Source organism: Tursiops truncatus, chromosome 16 (genome assembly GCF_011762595.2).
Source record: "Tursiops truncatus isolate mTurTru1 chromosome 16, mTurTru1.mat.Y, whole genome shotgun sequence".
Lineage (NCBI taxonomy): Eukaryota > Metazoa > Chordata > Mammalia > Artiodactyla > Delphinidae > Tursiops > Tursiops truncatus.
In genome coordinates this window covers 44,128,437-44,150,448 of record NC_047049.1, presented here as the reverse complement: position 1 = coordinate 44,150,448, position 22,012 = coordinate 44,128,437, and the positions used below count along the sequence as shown (strand labels likewise).

Genomic DNA, 22,012 nt, shown 5'->3' with positions numbered 1-22,012 from the left:
GCTGTAGGAAAATGTTTGATTTTTAAAGTATAACCAAGATGAGACTGTAGTTATGAGCAGTAAAATATTAGAAAACAGTGAATGAATAAATAAGATGCTTTTCCATCAGTGGCCATTATTTTACTTTTAGGAACCTGGAAGAAATTGTCTTCTCTGAGTTTCAAATGTTCTGGTAAATCTCGTCGTTTCTTAGCTTCCTCAATATCACCCTGAATTGCTGAAATAAGTGACTCTAAAGAATCAAAGTTCTTTTCTGGTCTGAGGTAGCCAACGATGGCCACATTGAGAACTTCCCCGTAGAAGTCCTCTTTGAAAGCATGCATGATATGAGTTTCCATGGACTTTTTTGTATTCTTGCAGTATGGGTTCCATCCTATCTATGCTCACCACCGTCTTATGGACGTCTCCACTTCCAACACTGGCCCAACCATAATATATGCCAGTGGATGCATCAGCTGGAAGATTATCTACTACTTGTTCAGGAAGGTTAGCTGTAGGGATGCCCAGCTGCTTGGAGCCGCGACCGAAGCCCAGCACCACCTGGCCGCGGCAGAAGTACGGCAGACGCCTCATGACCCCGTCCGCTCGGGGTGCGGGCTGCGGTCCAGTCCGCGCGTGCCCGGACCCCCCGGACCAGCCGGGGGACACGGGCGGGAGCTCCGCAGGCCGGCCTTCCGGGCGAGCGCACCGGCGTACACGGGCAGAGCGGCGCGGACGACACGCGACGCGGCGAGACCCTCACGCCGCTGACCGAACTAAAGGTGCCGAGTGACTCAGAGGCTGTGTCTGGGCTCCGGAACGCCGGCAACTGCGGAAGTCTCTTGCCCTGCTTTTGTTTGGATTCATCTTCTTATGTCTTTGCCCATTGCCTTATTTTTATTATTTTGGGATTGACTGGGTACACTGATAAAATATTTAGCTTTAACCCAATATAAAAGTCTGTGATTCAAAGTGAGAGTTTATCCTGATCATTTTATTAACAAGATTTATATGTTTAGTTTTATGTCTACTATAAAACATGGTTTTATGGGTTTTGTTGTTTTATGGTTCTTTTTAATGGACCTTTTTTAAAAATGTTTATTGGAGTATAGTTGCTTTACAATGTTGTGTTAGTGTCTGCTGTACAGCAAAGTGAATCAGTTATACCTTTTTACAGACTACAGTTATCTTTTTTAACTTGACTTTTCCCGTGATTTTGGAAGTCATATCTACTATTTTTATCCTATTAGTAATGACATTAAATTAAAATGTACTGATATCTATTTTCTCTAATTTTCATTATCAAAAATAGAGCAATGTCAATTGATTATTCCTTATGTAATATGAGGAATTTGCTTTTACTTCTTGTCAACACACATTTTAACTGAAAATCCCATTTGGGTCACAATCCTTTTTTCCTCATAATTCTGTAGACAATTCTGTCTTCTTCATGTTGCAAAGGAGAAGTGGGGGGCAAGCTTTATCTGCATGGATACTCACTGAATCTGTTTTTATTCTTGAAATTAAAATATATTATCAAAATTAAGTCTAGGCATTAATTTTTTTTCATTATTTTTGTCTGATTTTCAGAAAACTCAAGACTTTCTCTAGCTCAGGAAAACTTCTCCCAAATTGTTTTTTAATAATGGCTCCATTTTTATTGGTTCTTTTTCTGAAATTCCTAGCGTTTACATATTAAACATGTCTCTTGTCCATGCTTTTTATATATTCTCCCATTCTTTTTATCTCTTTGTCTTTTTTCTCTGAGTTTTGTGATGTAAAAGTTGACTTGTGCTCCATCAAACCTGTTTGCTGCAGGATCCATTTTGCTGTTCACTTCCTCCATTTCAATCTGAAATGAACATTTTCTTTTTAAATCTCCATGCTGGCTTCCATTACCTGTTTGTTTTTCTCTTTATGGTTCCCTGCTCAAATTTCATAGAAGAAATGTCCTTTTGAAGCTTTTTGGAAACACAAATCAGGAGTGCTTCCCGCGTCTCTTGTAGAAACTATATTTCATAGAAAAATATTTTCTCTGATTCTTCAGAGTGGTCCCTTCTGTTGAACTCTGCTATCTTTTCATTTGCCTGGCAATTTTTCTCTGTGTGCTCATCATTACAAAGGGAGCACAATATTTGTCCAGGACCAGGAACTGAGATCCCAGTCTGAATTGTTCTGACCCAAGGGAAGGGAAAGGAAGAAAATATAGGTTTAGATTTACTAAATACTCAAGTTTTGCTTTGCTGATTCAGTGGCCTGGGGAGCTAGGCAGCTCAGGAGTGAACCAGCAGAGGTGGCCCCGCACAGAGCTCTTCATCTCTGCTCAGTGTCTTTGCTAAGTTTTGGAGGGTGTCAGGTGTTTTCTGGGAGTGTCCTTGTTCTTTGCTGAGTGCTGGCCAAGGGTCACTCCTGTTCTTGACCTGGGCTTATCGTCCACAACAGGTGTCATCTGGGGGTTAGAGCCACCATGGGTTTGTGAACTGACAAGATTTCCATCTACTGAGTCCCTAACTCCCCCCACCGCCCCTCCCCCACAGCGCACTGCCCCCGGCAAAACTACTACAGGGCATTGGAGGGAGTCTCCCAGCCTTTCCTCCTAGTACTTTCTGAGTAAATTCCTCCTTTACATGTGAGGAACTGCACATCCTCACAGTGCTCGTCTAAAAGAAGCTCTGGGACATTTTGGATGTGAGACTGTCATGCTCCCCTACTCTCTACAGCTGATTCACATTTCCCTGTTTTCATAATAACTGAACATGTTAGCACAAAAGTTGCTGAGGATAATTTCTCTTATTTCACAGTATATATGTTTTGCTGAATTTTCTTCCTGGAACTGAAAGAGTCCGATTTTCTTTCCTTTGGAACAAATGGTATGTAAAACGCCATATAAACCCCATTTTAACTTGGAAGCTGTTCCATGGAATATATTGTCCAGTTTAACAATGAGTCCCATTGTCAAATTTATTCTCAATATAAAAAGCAGTCACAGATTATCAAAACTTGCAAGCTGGTCAGTGTTCTTTCTATAGGTTTCTGGTGGGATGTTTTGCAGATAACATTTTGTGTAGGAAGCAATCATGGCTTCATTCCATGATAGGCAAGTTGCCAGGAAATACTAAATCAAGTGGCAATAGATTCCCTAAAGAAAGTTGTTCCTGATTTATGATGATTGTTCCAACAATACTGCTGAACTTTTTACACATGGAAATGACCACTGAGTTATGTTTTGCATTATGTCAGAGAACAGCCAACCTGCCAGATCCAACGTTGCAGCTGGAATGCAGAAAAGCCCCATTATGTTAATTTCCAAAGTCTGGGAAAAATGACTTCTTATTCCCAAAGGGTAAGTACTTTTTTTTCCCTCCAGCACATCTCACACCCTGAATCTATGGTGGCATTTAAAAGAGTGGGAAACAGCCTAAGCTGGGTTTGAGGTGGGGTATGGTGGAGGCAAAGATGGCAGGAGTGGAGGGGCTGACGACAAGGGGAAAAAAGGAAGACTGATCAATAGCAGGGGGTCGCCAAGGGCCGAGGAGGGGTCTGCATTATTTTCGAGAATTGATCACAGTTTCAAGAGAAAAGTTCAGCAGACTTATCTTCCAACTGTTGGAGTTGCCTGGAACCCTCAACAGAGTGTGTGTGTGGCTATGTGTGTGTGGCTGTGTGTTGTATCTGTGTCTGTGAGCTTGTGTGTTCCTGTATTTTGCTCCTGGAACTTTAAGAAAAGCCTAGACCAGCATTATCCAGCAGAAATGTAATACAAGCCACATATGTAATTTAAAATTTTCTAGTAGCCACATTAAAAAAAAACTAAACAACTGGTAAAATGATTTAATAATACAATTTATTTAACCTAATATGTCAAAAATGTTATCATTTCAACACGTAACATACCTAAAACTTATTAATGAGATAGGGAACACTTTTCTTTTTATAGTGGGTCTCTGAAATCTGGTGTGTATTTTACACTCACTCACAGCACATCTCCCTTTGGAGCCGCCACACTTCTCAATCCCAACAGCCACACGTGCTAGCTTGTGGGATGGAGCAGGCTGGACAATGAAGAACAATCACCCTCTCAGTTCTGACTCATTCAACTTTGCTCAACTCTTTGTGTTTCCCTAAACCTGCAGTTCCCCCTCCTCTGGAGATCCCAGAACACACCTGTCAAAGGCACCCCCACTACCAGCTCCTTGAAGAATATGGTACATGAAGCATCACTCTTTGGGCTGTTCCGTCAGCCTTCCTTACTCAACAGGTCAAGAAAAACCTTATGATTAAAAACCCAAGAACCTGGGAAATACATGTGCAAAAGCACCTTGACGCATCAGCATTGCATTTGGTCTTCCAGGAGAAAGCCGTTCTTTCTCCCTTGGTCTTCGCTGCCCCCTTCCAACCTTTGTCTTGCTAACATTTCTCAATAAATGTTCTCCTTCCTTCCTCCCTGGTCTCCTTTTCCAGACTGAGCAGGATGTGGGCGAGGGGGGCTGCTGGGGGCATTTCTGTGTCCTGTCCTAGGGAGGCAGGGAAGGTGGAGCCAGCTCTCACTTCACTGTCAGTCCTGCAGCAGAAAAGTCTGAAGGTGGACCAGTGCATCTACATAAAACAAAAGGCAAGGCTGGCGGGACTCCCTGCAATGGTTCTCGAAGATCTGCAGAGGAGTGGACACATGAATGAAGCTGTCCAGATGTCAGATGAGATTGGTGGGAACTGTGGAGAACTGGAGAACACTGGCCCCACCCAGGGCATTTCAATTTACTTTTTAACCCTGTGCAGGCCGAACTACACTGGACAGAGCCCCAGAGTCATTAGTTTGTGGTACACACTGCCCTGCCAAGTCACACAGGTAATGACCTTTCCTAGTAAAGGGCCATGTCCTGGGGATTCACATCACAGCCTGACAGTGGGGATCTGGAGATCTGATGCTTTGCCTCCTGGCTCCCCTTTCTTGGGATCTGCTGTCTATCAACTGCCTGGCTTGATATCTGGGTAACCTGCTCATCTTCATCTTCATGCATATTGACAACCACATCACTGACCTTACAACCAACCTCCTAACCTTGCAGATTCTCAGTCCTCATTTCTAATGGCCCAAAATTCCATTTAGAACCGGATCCTCAAATGGGGTGAAATGTAACATGCAATTTGGAATCATGGGGCAGTTGGTTACCTCTGAATCTATGTCAGTCACTGACTTTCTCCACAAAGATGTAGGCACACTGAAGCCCAAGTATCTGGAGGCTTAAACCCACCAGCTCTGCCCAGAAGTCCAGGTGGAAGCACTGAGCCCTGCCCAGTCCTGACCAGACCTCTTCTCAAGAGGTTAGACTCCTCCCTAAACTTCCAGCAAAGTGCCAGACAGATCAGATTGAATAAAAACGTCATTACCTTCCTATTTCACCTGCATTTACTGGAAGCTTCTGCTATTGCCCAACTACTGGAACAGATTTCCCCTTGGAAATGACACTGGCTTGATCTTGCCTGCCTCTGCCACACCTAGTCCCAGCTTCCTCTTCCTCCTGGCTCCGGCCCCAACACACTGCCCTGCCAAGTCACACAGGTAATGACTTTTTTTTCCCCATGTCTTTCTTCTTCTTGGGAGGAAATAAGCTAGAATGAGGAGAGGAAGGCTTTTAAGTCTGAGAAATCTGGTTTTGAATCTCGGCCCCAAGATTTAATGATTCTGTGATCTCAGGCAAATTACTTAACATCTTTGAGCCTCAATTATTTTCACCATAAAAATGTGATCAATCCTATTTCATAAGCTTGTGGGGAAGATCAGAAAAGATAGTGCTCCTAAGATACTTAGCATATAACAGACATTTGGTACACATTGGCTAGTGTTACCACTGAACCAGCACTTTGCCCACATTGCGACTACCAGTCTCTTCTTCCCTCTTCCCTGTTCTCAATCACCATTAGGAGCCTTTTGACCCCATTGGTAGCAACCATAGCCTGGGTCCCACGGATTGCTATTTTCCACTGGTCTCCCACAGACCGCCTAGCAATACCCTACCCATCCCCAGCTCTCTTGGCATATTCTCTGCCTGTGGCGGGGACCCATTTAGTCCTTCTCAGGTCCTTCCCTGTCTTCTTCCAAGAAGCCACATCCCATGCTCTGGATGACTGGATTAGGGAGGGGCACAAGCCTCAATCATCAGGAGGGCCAGAAAGAGATGAGGAAATAGTGCAGCTCCTAGAGATTTCCAACACAGCATAAACCACTATGGGGTGAAAACAGCTTCTCTAAATACAGGTTAGATAGATATGGCAACAGTTCACTGCCAAGACCTTTCCAGGGTTGCATCTTAATGGGTACAGTGTTTATTTAAAGTCAGCCATACCTGAGCTATCTAATAAGAGCAACGATTGAATACTGTTCTTGTCTCTACCTAGAGTCTATTCTAGAGCTCAGCCCTTTTAGGTTATAAATCAATGTCTCAGGGTGAGTGATGCTAGCTCCTACAACTAACCCTAATATCTCAGTCACTTAACACACAAAGGTTTATTTCTCAGACAGTATTGATGTGGGTCAGGCAGCCCCCTCCATCTGGAGCTATATGACCTAGGACAGTGGCCTCCAAAGTCCCAGCAGGAGGAAAAGAGGAGGCACACTGACCTGCTCATCCCGGAAGAGACCCTTGTCACCTCTGCTTACAGTTCGTTGTCCAGACATTTGACTCACTGCAAGGAAGCCTGGGAAATGTGGAAAGCGTATGAAATATTGTTGAGCAGGGCTCTGCTCTAGAACGTGTGTTTGTGTGTGTGTGTGTGGGGGGGGTGTTTATGGACTGCTGATGCATGTCCCTGTATGTGTGTGCTGGTGCCTTTTCTATTCCTAAAGTGTCCTCGCCCTGCTCCTCTACATCTCTCTATTCCTTTGAGGGACTTGTGAGGGACCAGCCTCCCACAGTGCTTGCAGAAAATAGGTACTTTACCATTTCAATTTAGTACAACTCACTCAACTTCTGATGAGTGTCCCTTATAGTAATAATAAAATAGAAAAAGGTGTCATTTATCAACTCCCCTCAAAGCTGTAGGTTCTACGCTAATAAGCACTTCATATTTCTTATGTCATTTAATTGGCCTATGAAATAGGTGCTGTTTTTATCATCATTTTACAAATGAAGACACAGGTTTGTGAAGATAATATAACAGCCCATAGTCGAAAGCAAGTAAGAGGAGATCTTGGGACTCAGCCAGCCCATCCAACTGAGATCCTTTGGGGCTGGCCTTTACACCACACACGTCTCTGAGGAAATGCCAGCATGACAGGGTGAAGACGGGAGCTATCTGCAGGCTCATAAGTGAAATGATTCCTATGGGGTTTCTTGTTTAGATTGTAATCCCCCAAAATTCAGAAAAGTATTGGGAACATTCACAAATATTTGAAGTTCTCATTTCACAGCTTATATATTTTTTTCTTACAATGCAACACAACAATATTTCCAATGAGACAGCATCAAAAATCCTTAGCACCATGGGGCTTTGCAAACTAAGACTATAGCGTGATACAAATAAAACTGTTTTTCTTAAGATATTTATAATGTTATTGGATTTATTTAAATAAGCTTCATTTGTTATATCAGCTTTCGAATTGTCAACTTTAAAAAGGCAATCAATAATACTCCATAAAATTTGTTCCTAACTTTTTACAAATTTATTTGTCCTCACTATTTTAACGTATCACGATTTTCTCCAAAAGCCTGAAAATTAATTTTGGGAAAAACAGATAGATATACTACACTAAAGTTGCAGAGAGCTAAGTGCTCATGAAGACTTACACCACTTTCCAAAGAGGGTTTTTGATTCAGGTCAGGCTAGATGTCAGCACCGCAAACACACAAAACCCGGCTGTTGAAGGAATATTTGACTTTTGTGTCCCCAGTTCTCTCTCACTGGATTTTCAGTTTCATGTACCCGTATGAGTGTATCTGTGTCCTTTCATATTCCCACATTACCCTAATATTCTTCTTAAGTATCTGATTTTGTCTAATTTCAAATTTTTCTTTTTAATAAATAACTCTGGCCCTGGAACTACTCAGTTTTCACCAGGAGAAAATAAACATCAGCACACTGATAATAAAAGTTGCTTTGAAAGTGCTCCTCACAAGTCACGCTTGTTCAATGTCCACAATGAAGCTATATTTCTAGTTATTTCCTTCAATTGCACACAGGTAAAAGGCTCATATTTCCAGCACACTCTTGCTCCTAGAAAGCCGAATTGCAGGGGAGCAGCCTGGCCCCCTGCTCATCTTCAAGCTGGATGCAGCCCTGCAACAGTGCAAATGAGGCCAGACAGAACTCATTGTGGCAGCTAAATCCCCAAGGTTTGCTCACAGAGCCTGTTCCTGTACCACTGTCATCAACCTGTCATGAGACTCCAGCCATCATTCCCAGAAATCCATGTACCAGGCCATCTGCTCCCAAGTCAAATTGCTTACTTTGGGGCACACCTTCTACACAAAGAGAAATGAAACTTTAGGAAATTCAGACTGACTCCAAGCCAAGCTCCCAGGCTGAAATAGCATGCCAGTGCTGAAAGCGTCTGGACCTTGCCCTCCTTCTCAAAGGCCTCCACCAGGAGCCTGGACCCTTGCAGCCCTTAGAATGCCCAGCCGTGCATGCAGTATATAGAGTTCATAAAGCACTTGGCCAACTTTCTATTCAAGATGATTCTGGTTACAACTTAGCTGTATCCCCATATGAGAGAGGTATAATTTTTAAAAATCGACCTGGGACATACTCCATTTCACCCTTCAGTTATCAATCCCAGGTCACCAGCTGGCACTTGGAAGAATCCTGGGGACAGATTTGCATAAACAAGAGCAGTCCCTCGTTTGCTTAATTCCCAAGGTATTTCTGAACACCACTGCCCTAAGCCCTAGTTGTGGCAGCTCTAATTCATTCCTCTTTCCTCTCGCAACCCTCAGCTACAAAAGAGAAAAGAAAAAAAGAAAAGAAAGAAGAAAAAGCAGTGTGACAACTAAACAGGATAATATCAAACATTTAACATTTGAATAATGCTTTACAGTTTAAAGCCCTCATTATAAAACTGCACCATTTTTTCAGGTGGAAACAAATGAATTGGCCCTTGAGAACGCTAATGCTGTAAACACAGCTTGATTGACCTTTTAGAGGCATGAAGTGCAGAGTTCTCTGATTTGAAAGCACGAATGTACTCTAGATGCAATCACAGTAGGGCCAAAAGAAAGGAGATAAATCCGCAAGCTTTTGCTCCCCCTGGCGAAGCCGTAGCATCCAGTGACCAGCCCAATGACCCAGTCTGGGCCATTTCCTCCCAGACGAAGGGCACATTTTTGCACCTTATACCTCCCCGCCACTAAGACATGACATGGTGTTTAGTAAGCCTTATGGATTTTGGAAACAAAACAGACCACACTTGGAAGTACTGATTTGACCGACTTATCAGATGACCCAGTAGGCTGCCAATTCTGAGTGGAGCTCAGAATAAGAAAAGGCTCTGCCGCAGGTCCAGCTATGCACTCAGTGCCCTGACTCTCAGGCAATGCAGCATCTGGTGGAACAGGACTCTGCAGGGTCTCTGGAAAGTCCCAGTAGCAGAGCTGGGTCACAGACCCCTAGGAGGCTGAAGCAGGGCCACCCCTTCTGTGGCAGAAAGCTACTCACTCTTTGAAAAGCAGCTCCAGGCATGTCAGTGGGCCCTGGTAAAAATGAGCTCCCAGCCCGGGGAGGGCAAGTTACCATGCAGCTGGGGCTGGATATAATCATGAGTTTGGGTGGGCACGGCAGCAATCTTTCCCACAAAGGAACTGGCATATTCAAGGTCTGGCCTATGCAGACCCAAGGGGAAGAGAACATTATGTAAACTGATGGCCCAGTCTCCTATGTCTGCCCTGCTGTTTCACTTACATCTGCCTTCAGCTCACACCTATGGACTCATGGAGTTTCCCTGTGGCCAGCTGCCAGAGGAGGGAAGAACTAGGCCTGGCCGCACACCTGAGCTGGCATCCTAAGTTGGTGCTCACAGCTGAAGCAAACTGCCGCAGTTCTCAGTCCACTCATGGGTCCCGAGAGGAGGACAAGAGTAAAGGAAAAAAAACCCTCATAGGCAGCGCTGCAAGCAACACATGTGGCTGATGAAGAACTGATTAGAAGATGGGGGAAATCAAGCAAGGTATAGAAGTAAGACTGGGCTCTCCCACCATCACCCCCTCGACCCTCTTATGGATTTTGTGCTTCCTGTCACTGCCACCTTAGGCTTTGACAGATCAGAGGCCCTGGTTCAGGGGATGGAAGAGTGATGGTCGGGAGAGGCTTCTCTCTAAGTGAACATAATAGTCTGCTCAACTTGAAGGAGGAACTCTCATCTGGTCACTTCTGGACCACTAATGCCAGTGAACCAGTGGGTTAAAAAAAAAAAAAAAAAAAAAAAGAGGAGTTAGTGGTGGGGGTCCTGGATCCTGATTACTCTGAGGAGCTAGGGTTTCTCTTGTGTAATGGAGTCAGGGAGGGGTCTATATAGAACTCAGGTGACTTATTGGTTTATCTCTTGGGGTTTCCATACTGCTGAGAACGGTGAACAGGTAATTGCAGCAACTGCCAGCTGACACAGGCAAGACAACCAAGGACTTAGATGCTTTGGGTAAGAAGATCAAAGTTCCCACACCAAGAAAGTGACCTAGACAAGCCCAAGTGCTGGCCGAGGGTAAGAGAAATCTAGACTAGGTGGTGGAAGAATGGTCACTGAATACTAGTTATTGCCACATAGCAAGTTGCAGTAGTGACTTGTTTCACTAATAACATTTAATTAAATATTTGCAGAGATTGCAGCAGCTATGACCTTGAAGCTGACTCTGTGCCACATGGCACTGAATGGATGGCCTTAGCAGATATGACTGGTACAAGTGTGGCCTGCAGTGGACACCTGTTGGGCATCCCTTCAAATGCTCTCAGCCTCACCTGCCTCCTGTTCCAGCCACTATGGAGCATCCAGTATTCTGTAGGAGCCAACATCCTTCACGCAGGTACAACCCGGAAGTATCACTCCTGTGTGCCTCTCATTTCCTGTCAGTGTTTCTCTGTAACCTGCTTAGTAGCCAGAGATGCTCAACCCAGAAATTTTGGGGGCATGTCACCCTATTGGGGGAGTTCTTTGACTAATGGGGATGGGAGGCAATGCATAAATGTTTCCCTCTTTCTCCTCCATAGAGAAGATTCTGATATTCCTTTCACATGACTCCTTAAACTGTCCCCTGGGATCAAGCATCCAGTTGCCTGTAGCAGTGAACAACACAATGATAAATCGTGTTTTTTTCTCACTCCTTGCCTCACTCCTCCTGACCTTACTCCTACCCCCTGGAATCCAATAAAGCATTTTCACTCAAGTCTCTGTTTCAGGCTCTGTTTTCTGGGGAAATGAGGCTAAGTTACATCACCCATTTCCAGCTACTACCTTTGTCACCTTCCGGCCTTGTGATCATTCCACTGCCTCCAAGTCCTATCACTACCCTGGTGACTTTAACATTCAAGCCCTATACCTTCAGTTCTCAGTCCTTTGATCAGCTCATTTCCAGTGACCTTCACCTCCATTCCACGCTATCACCTTGCTTCCATTGCCTCCTTGAATGCTGTCATCACTGATTACTGCTGTATGCATAAGTCCAAAAGTTAGAAATCCCACTCTCTTCCTCAACCTTTCATCCTTCAGTCCCTTTCATTCAGTTACTCCCACTGCACCAATGTTGTAACATCATGAAGACTTTGCAGCCCAGGAACTGTCTATGTTCCCATTACCCAGCTGCTTTCTCTTGTCCTCCTTTTTTTTTTTAATCCAGTTAAAATTCCACAGAACACTATTTCTATCATGCTTGCCAATTTCCACAACTCCCTTGCCCTCCCAACTCTCTTCTTGAAAAACCCCTCTCAGAATTAATGCGTCTGTCCAACTTTTTTTGTACTTATATCCCAGGTGTTAATCACTGTTAGAGAAAAACCATAAAGCTGAACAATTTGGTGCCATTATAATAGCTGCCAACATTTATTGAGAGCTTAATCTTTGCCAGGCACTATTCAAAACGCATTACATAAATTAGCTCATCTTGCTTCCTACATCAGGCTGGAAAGTTGCCCAGAAATTCTGTTCTCAAACCTCTGAAATTCATTCTCATCAGAACACTTTCTCTGCTGCTGCTCAGAGAAAACAGAAGTCATCAATTAAAAACATGGTATACATCATCCTTCACATTTCAGTAGCATTCAACAGAAATGAGTCCTCCTTTCTAATCCAAACACTCTCTTTATCCTTCACACCACACTCTGCTAGGTTTTTTTTCTACCTCTTTGTCCCCATTTTGCTTATCTCCCATATTCCTTTTTCTCACATAAACTTTTTTCTTTATCTCTATCTCCATCACCATCTACCAAGCGCTCCAAAAATAGCAATGTGGGTTGCACCCATAAGGTTCCCTCTCCCTCACTGTCTACCCCCACACCTTCCAATCTCTAATTCCATAGTTCCTACTTCTTAAATATCTCTGGGGATTGTCAACTTCTCTTTCCATCTATTGCTGTAGTCTAGATCACCATCTCCCACCTGCATGGCTGCAAGAAATTTCTAGCTAGTCTACTTGCCTTCAGTTATGCCTGTATCAAATGCAAATGACTTCTTCAGGCTCATGCCCACAAGTCTTTTCTCACACCTGTCAACACATATTGATATATGTTTTTAGGACTGACTCCCCACCATTGAGCTCCCTGGGAACAGGCACTATGTCTTGCTCCTATCTTGGTTTTCCCCAATTCATGCCCTGTCATGAGGCTGTTCTCTGTAAAGTTTCACTGACTGAGTGGATGACCATTAAATAAATCAGAGACTTAATCCATCAATTAACAAGTAGATAAGTAGTATCTATTTTAAACTCCTCATGACTGACTCAGTTTCCATATTTTATTTACCTCCCATCATAACACAAACCAAACTTGAAATTAGAATAATTATTAAATTTATTAAATGAGTGTATGCATCTCAGTTCCAGATAAAAACTCTAAAGCATTTAGGTATATTTTTGAACACACTGGATAATATTTTACTTCAATGGACCAGAAGGGTCTGTAAGCAAATTTGTTGGACTTCAGAAAGACAGACATTCCACATACCTCCATCTTCATTTTATTTCCATAACTGGGGTTTTGTGACCTACAAAGGGGTGAAGGTGGGGCCTGAGTACCCTGAAACAGTGAGTGTGGACATCTGGATTCTGGGAATGCTTGGCTCAGTTGTGCCATGGATAAGATATGGGGACATGTCTAACGAGCATGGCCAAAAGCAGGGGGTATCTGTGGCAATCTTCAGACTCTTGAGCCCAGAGGCTTAGAGTGAGAATGAAGAGATATGGCAGAAATGAGAGGACCCTGGAGGGGAGGCAAGGTGCCTCAGATACAAGGGCAGGTGGACCTTAGGTCTGGGGTTCTGTCCGAAGATAACTGTGCTCCAACCCCTTCTGGCTCCTTTTTCTCCATTCAGGTTTTCATAGTCCTAAAAGGGAGAATGTGACTAGCTTGAATCAGGCTCCTCTCCCTTGAATCAATCAGCCATGGCCTGGAGCAGGATGGATGACCACCACTCACACCTTGCAGGAATTGTGAGCTAGATAACACCTACTTTCTTTACTCTGCACAGCCCAGAAGAAGTTTTTTTGAAGTTCTAATTAAAACTTGCTTAACCAATTCAGGACTAATTCCAGTGATTAAATCTTACATCTATTACATACAAATAATTTATGGGTCTTGACGTATTTAGTCTTCAAAAACATAGGATCATGGGCCAGATCAAGCAGTAGCAAGTGGATATTAAAATTTGAGGGTCAATAAATGTCTGAGAGGCAGTTATGGAAAACAAGATGAAGGCAAAGACTTTGCTCTGACAGGAGCCGATGAAAGAAATGGGCTTGCTGTCTGCCATCCAGCATGGAAAGGGGCAGAGCTGGGCGACTGGGAGTCTGAGCTGTCCCTCACATGTGCATATCTACAGCAATAAAGAATCCAGGGCATTAGCAAGTGACACCAAATCAGCCTGCACCATTTAGCTCTGACATGCCTGAGTGTGAACTCTCCATAATATGTCACAGTGCAGAGAGAGCAAGAGTGATAGGGGAACTGGTGACCTCTCCAAATCACACACACACTGCCCATCCCTGAAAGCTGCTGGGAGTCATGGGCCTCTCAGCAGAGCACGGATTTAATGCACCTCATGATATCCACTCCCACACAGAAGTGGAGGAAACGTTTGGAAAAGGAGAGCTTTGTATCAAGGCCTCGCACAGATGTGTTGCATCAGTGGCAGTGCTGCCTGGGGACTTCCCTCCCCAGTCTGCACTCAGAAGGGCAGACATTGTCTGGGGCCCTGCAGTCACCCATTCCAGGAATTTGGTCACAACCACAGATGTCTAATTTGTAATATCTGTCATTGTTCTGTGGTCATGCAACAGAGCCCAAGGGCACATGGTACAATGTCTGTGCAATAAAAACTTGTAGTGTCTCAGAGAAAGTGCAGTGTTTTACCAAAATCCATTGCCCTATAACTGCTGCCTTGGCTACCTCTGAGTATCTCAGCCCAGGATTTGTAGAGTACTTAGTAATGATCAAGGTGGCCTTAATCCTTTGACCTAACTTTGCACTTTTCTATGAACAGGTCAAACAAGCATTCAGTAGTTCATCCATTCAGTGGGCAAACATTTAGTAAGCACTTGTCTCATTGGTCCTTAAGTGAAGTAGAATCGTGACTACAGATTCCTTCCTAACTCAGCATGACTTACATCCTTATATAGGATCTAACACATTCTTTTAACTTGGCCTAAGGAGACAATCAAAATGTTGTCCAGGTTAAAAAAGGGAAGAGAGTCAAGAAAATTCTACCCATGTTTTTGGTTATTAAATTTGAATAGAACTGACCCTATTCAAAGATAAACATATTTAAAACCATAGCATTCAATATTAAATAAAACTTTAACAAAAGGAGGAAGAGAGAAGCAGATACAAGATTAGTAGGAGAGAAGAAGAAGGGGGAAAAGTAGGAGAGGACAAGGGAAGGAAAGCATGCAATATGCAAAAGGAATTGAAGAGAACACTGTAGGTGAATTACTCCAGGAAAACAGAGAAGAAAAAACAATGGTAAGAAAGACAAAGAAATGCAAGTTAGAGGGGCAAAACTAATAGAGATGAATAGGAGAGAAATGGAAACCTAACATAAAAATAGTTAGGATACCTAAAGTAGATACTAAAAAAAAAATTGTGAGACGTGTATTCAGACACAAATAGGATCTTTCATGCAATGAAAGAAAATATAAATACAATGCAAAGTCTTAATATGTCCCAATAAAAAGAATATAGGATGAAAAACACCAAGATTTGTCCAATAAAGAATCATAGATTCATTGAGAAAGTAAAAACTGGTACCCTAAAAAGAAAACAATTCATTGACTATAATATTCTCCTCAGCATTTCTCCATAACAGAACACAATGAAACTATAGAGATTTGAAGGAACAGTGTGTCTCAGGAGATCTATTACTTCCCAAATTATCATGTGTCTAGTCTATGGGCAACAGAAATGCATTTTAAGATAGGCAAGTCATCCAAAAGCAGATTACCATGTAACTTCCTGAAAATTATTCTTTAATTTAACAAGAGCATATTAATCAAAATTAGGTACTAATTCATTGAGAACATAACAATTAAATGACTTACAGTGAACACTTAACCTACTTAAACTAAAATTAAATGTAACGGAATTTATGTTTTAAGTAACTTAACTGAGTCCAAGGACAAAGATCACAAATATTTATAGGAAGACAAAAATATTGAGCATCTAACAAGATAAAATTCATAATATCTGGCATTCAATAAAAAACATTACCAGGCATGCAAAGAAGCAAGAAAATATAACCAACAATGAAGAGAAAAATCAATGAATTGAAACTGACCAAGAAATGAAACAGATGCTAGGTTTAGTACAGCAGGACATTTTAAAAAAATGTTATGACTAATTTCCATATGACCAAGGAAGTAGAAGATTGAAAAGATTAAGTAGCAATCTGGAAGATATAAAACTAACCAAAATAAATTTAACTTCTATAAATGAAGACTATAATGTGTAAGATAAAAAATACACTGGATGGAATTAATGGTAGATTATACAATCTTGCAAAAGATTGCAGAGATTAGTGAACTTGAACACAGAAATAGAAACAATTCAAAGTGAAACACAGAAACAAATAAGAAATTTCAAAAATGAAAAAAGCATTAGTGAACTGTGGAAATACTTCAAGAAACCAAGTATGTGTATAAGTTGAGCCCCTGAAGGAGTCAGTAGGTGACTCAAAAAATATTTGAAGAAATAACTGCCAGAAATGTTCTAAGTGTGAGAAAAATTATAAACCCACAGATTCAAGGACATCTATTAACCCTAAAGAAAAGAAACAGGAAGAAAAACTTCACCAAAGTATATCATTATCAAATTGTTGAAAAACAATATAAAGAGAAAGTTCTAAAAGAAACCAGAGAAAAAAAGACATATTACTGCAAAGAAATATAGGGATGACAGCATATTTCTCACCCAAAAAGTACAGGCTAGAAGACAGTGGAGCAACATCTTTAAAGTACTGGAAGAAAAAAACTTTCAGCCTAGAATTTTTTAACCAGTAAAAATATTTTTCAAAACTTCTTCCAAAATAATGGCTATTTTTTTGACATACAAGATCTGAAAGAATTCATTACAAGCAGGCTTAAGTACAAAAATGTGAAGTCTTACAAGAGAAAGGAAAATAATATCAGCTAGAAATCTTGATCTACACAAAATAATAAAGGAATAAATCAGTCACTATAATCATCATGTTAATAAACATAAAGAAAATCACATTATCATTTCAATAGATGGAGAAAAAACATCTGAAAAAAATCTATCATCAATTTCTATTAAAAATTCTCAGAAAGAGAAAAGACTTCTGGTTCCTGCCAAAATAAAACAGACCCATTCCTCCCAAGTCCTCCCTCTTACAACTAAAAACCCTTAGCATAACACAACAAACAGGCATTGGAAGGGACTTGAAAACAACATGGTAGTGAGTTCTCTGGGCGTCTTATTGCCTTCCATATATTCTGGACTGGGTCCTGCAGAAACCAACTGTGACCAGGCACAGAAAAGTTCCAAGAAAAGCCTATTCCCTTAGCCAAAGGACTGGGGAAAGGATGGCCTTGCAACAAGAAATCCTTCTTGTAGTACCTGCCCTGCTCTAGCAAACACCAATAGAAAATACCAACTCCTCCACCATGGTTTCAGTGGGCCAAGCAGGGATCTTTCATCTCACCCTCCCCACATACTCACAGCCTACAGAAGCAAATGGCGGTGCTTAGATTCCCCAAACCAGTGGTATCACTGGGTCTGAGCAAGGAGCTAATTTCCCATCATTCACTTGGCAGAAGCAGGCATCACTCTGTTTCCCTGCTAAGATAGTGTCCGTGGACCTAGTGGAGAGCCATCAGAAGCAAGCAGTACCCCCAATTCACTGCCAGGGTAGTGTCAGTGGTGTCCAGCAATGAGCCCAGTCTGTACTCCCACCAGTATCAGGGAGTCAGTGTGAGTCAGGGCTGCTCGGCACTCCCCTGCTCCTTCCCCGGGTGTCCTAGAACCCAGTGGGGAGTGAAACCACCAGAAACACCCAGCATCAAGGAGACTGAACAAGGTCATATAAAGCAGGGCTAGACGATACTCTGCTTCTCCCCTTCACCAATGTCAGTAGGGCCAAGTGAGAAGCTAAGACTCCACCACAACTTAGTTGACACTCTGCTCCTGTTCCTCTCTCCCTGCAGTATCAGCACAGCCTGGGGCAGGGAGGGGCGGCTGAGTCTCAGCTCCCACACAGAACCAATGAGATGGAACCAGTTGGTCAGCAAAGGGGCTAGTTGGCACTTTTCTTCCCTCACTGTCCTCCCTGGTGACAGCAGGTCCCAGCAGAGAGCTTCCACTCTCATCCTGCAGCAACAAAGCAGTAGTCAGACCTTCACTCCTTGCCCCAGGTGTCAGGGCACGCAGCAAGGAACTGAGTTTGTACTCTCATTCAGAAGCAACAAGTTTCCCACCTGCACCAGGAGGGTGTCAGCAGCACCAAAGGGGAAGCTGAAGCCCTATCCTTGTCATTTGCAGTGAGGCAGCATGAGCCAGTGCTCCATTTTTGCTGAGGTAGTGTCAGTGGAGCCCAGCAGGAAGCCTAATAAACTCATCTAACCAGCCCTCAGGCTACACCTCACCAGGGGGACTACCTGATAAAGCAAGATTAGATAGACTCCAGAGTCTCTAATATAATATATAAAATATCCAGAATACAATTGAAAATCAACTTATACCAAGGACAAGAAAAATCACAACTTAAATGAGAAAAGAAAACATGCAATGGCATTCAGCTAAATTCATGTTAGAATTATCTGACTAGGATATTTAAGCAATTTTATTTTATAATAAAAACTGGCAATGACCAATTCTCTTGGGAAAAAAACAAAAAATAGAAAATCTCAGCAAAGAAACAGAACTTATTAAAATAAAGAACCAAACAGAAATTATAGAACAAAAACATGCAATGTATTTGTCTGTTCAGGCTGCCATAATGAAATACCCCGAATGGGTAGCTTAAACAACAGAAATTTATTTTCTCAGAGTTCTGGAGGCTAGAAGTCAAGGTCAAGTGATGGAACATTCAGTTTCTGGTAAAGGCTCTCTTCCTGGTTTGTAGAGAGTCACTAGCTCACATGTGTATTCACATGGCCTTTCCTCTGAGCAAGCTCAGAAAGAAAGAGGGAGAGAGACAGCACTCTGGTATCCTTCACTCTTCTCCTTTTATTAGGACACCAATTCTATCAGATTAGGGCCCTACCCTTATGATCCCATTTAATTTTTTTTTAATTAATTTATTTTATTTATTTATTTTTGGCTGCATTGGGTCTTCGTTGCTGTGTGCGGGCTTTCTCTAGTTGCAGAGGGCGGGGGCTACTCTTCTTCATTGCGGTGCGCGGGCTTCTCATTGCAGTGGCTTCTCTTGTTGCTGAGCATGGGCTCTAGAGCACAGGCTCAGTAGTCATGGTGCACGGGCTTAGTTGCTCCACAGCATGTGGGATCTTCCCGGACCAGGGCTCAAACCCATGTCCCCTGCATTGTCAGGCGGATTCTTAACCACTGCACCACCAGGGAAGGCCTCCCATTTAATTTTAATAACCTCTATAAAGGCTCTATCTCCAAATACAGTCACATTCAAGACCAGGGCATCAACCTATGAATTTGGAGAAGACACAATTCAGTCCTTAATATGCAGTAAGTGAAATTTTAAAACTGTCTGGATACATTCAATAGTAGAGAGGAGCTGACAGAGGATAGAATCAGTAGACTTGAGGACCAACAAATAGAATTTACCCAATCTGAACAACAGAGAAAAAGCAGACCGAAAAAAGTAAGTGCAGTCTCAGAGACCTGTAGGACAATAACAAAAGAGCTAATTCTTATAATGAGAATCCCAAAAGAAAGGTTAGAGAGTGGACTGAAAAAGTACTTGAAGAAATAATGGCTAAAAAGTTCCCAAAGGTGGACAAAACAAAACAAAAACAAAAGAAATCTACAGATTTAAGAAATCTAATGAAACCCAATAGAATAAAGTCAAAGAAATCCAGATTAAGACATATCGTCATAATTAAATTTCTGAAATCTTTAAGACAAAGAAAAAAAAAAACTTGAAAGCAACCAGAGGAAAATAATGTATTACTTATAATGGAACACAAATTTGAATGACAGTGGAATTCTCACCTAAAACCATGGAGGCAAGAGGAAGCAACACAACATTTTTCAAGTACTGAAAGGAAAATATTGTCAACTGTAACTTCCATATCTGGCTAAAATCTCCTTTTGGAAGGAAAAGCACATAAAGAAATTCTCAGATGAAGGAAAACTAAGAGGATTGGTCACTAGCAAACCTACCCTTGGAAAATGCTTAAAGGAAGTTTTCTAAACAGAAAGGAAAAAATAACAGAAGTTTTCAGGGGAAAAAAATCAGAATGGGTAAAAAGAAGATCAAATATAAATATAACTTTTATAAGTTTGTTAAATCATATTCAATAGTTAAACAAAAGATTATAAGACCTTCTGATGCAGTGTATGCCGAGGAAATGCTTGAATCAATTATATTTTCAAAGAGGGGAGGGTAAAGAGACCTAATGGAGGTAAGGTTTCTACATTCATTTAAGGTGGTAAAATATTAATACTGTAAAAGCAGACTGTTACATAAGTATGTTGTCACACAGACAGCAAACATTAAGAAAACTACTTTTTTAAAGCAGAAATAGCTATATTCATATAGAAAATAAACTTCAGAGCAAAAAAAAAATCATTATAGCCAAAGAAAGATATTACATAATGATAAAAGAATCAATCCTCCAGGAAGACATAATGATACTAAATGTGCATGCACTAAACAACAGAGCCTCAAAATACATGAAGCAAAATGGATAGAGCTGAAAAGAGAAATAGACAAATCCACAACTATAGTTGGGAACTTCAACACTCCCTCTCAACAACTGATATAACTTGTAGGCAGAAAATCAGCAAGGACATAGAAGAATTATCGAACAACACAATCAACCAAGATGATGTAATTGATATGTATAGAACACTCCACCCAAAAACAGCACATTTATTTCAAGGGTCCATAGAACACTTCACCATACCCTGAGCCATAAAATAAATCTCAACACATGTTAAATTTTTTAAAAAACTGAAATCATAAAGAATTTTTTCTGACCATAATGGAATCGAATTAGAAATCAGTACAAGAAAGACTACTGGAAAATCTCTGAACACTTGGAAATTAAATAACACATTTTTAAGCAATCCATGGAGCAAAGAGTTAGTCTCAATGGAAATAAAATACATCAAACAAAATGGAAATTAAAATACAACCTAACAAAATACGTGAGATGTAGCTGAAGTAGTACTGAGATGGAAATTTATAACACTAAAATGCTCACATTATAAAACAGAAAAAGTATCAAATCAGTAATCTAAGTTCCTTCCTCAAGAAACTTGTAAAATAAGAGCAAAATAAATACAAAGCAAGCAGGAGAAAGGAAATAATAAAGGTAAGAGCAGAAACAAATAAAATGGAAAACAGAAAAACAATACCTCTAGGAAGATCCAAATCATCAGTATCAGAATTGAACCCCAACCTCTAGGAAAATACAAATCATCAGTGTCAGAACTGAAACAAGAGATAGATATCATTACAGATTCCATAGCCACTAAAAGGATAATACGGAAATACTATGAACAACTTTATACTCAGAACAATTTAGAAGAAATAGACCAATTCCTTGAAAACCAAAAACTATCAAAATTCAACCAAGATAAAAGTCTAAATAGTCCTATAACCATTATAGAAATCAAATTCATAATTTAAAAAGTTCCCACAAGAAATATGCAGGCTCAGTAGATTTCACAGGAAAATTCTATCAAACATTTAAAGAGTTAATACCAATTTTACACTACTCTTCCAGAAAATAAGAGGTAATAATACTTCTCAATAGATTTTAACAATACAATAAAAGAAAACTACTAATCAATCTCAAAACTTAGACATATTAATCTAAGACAAAATATTAACAAATTGAATCCAGAAATCTGTAAAAAGAATTTTACAGCATGACCAAGTAGAGTTTATTCCAGGGAATGTAAAGCTGGTTCAATATTCAAAAATCAATCAATGTAACCCACCATATCAATGCACTAAAGAAAAAAAGATAAGTGCTCATATCTACTAATACAGAAAAGGCTTTTGACAAAATCTGACGCCATGATAAAATGTACAATATCCAAAATTATCATAAAAATGCTCAGCAAACTAGAAATGGAGGGGAAATACTTCAGCTTATATAGAGCATCTACAAAAAGCCTACAGGCAACATCATACATGGTAGTGAAAGACTGAATGCTTTACTCCTAAAATCAAGAATAGGGCAAG

General features: G+C 41.2%; 1 pseudogene; it reads right to left on the bottom strand.

Moving 5' to 3' along the window:
- Positions 1–9: 9 nt before the first annotated feature.
- Positions 10–671, bottom strand: LOC109549082 (riboflavin kinase pseudogene; annotated as a pseudogene).
- Between the last annotated feature and the right edge of the window lie 21,341 nt (positions 672–22,012).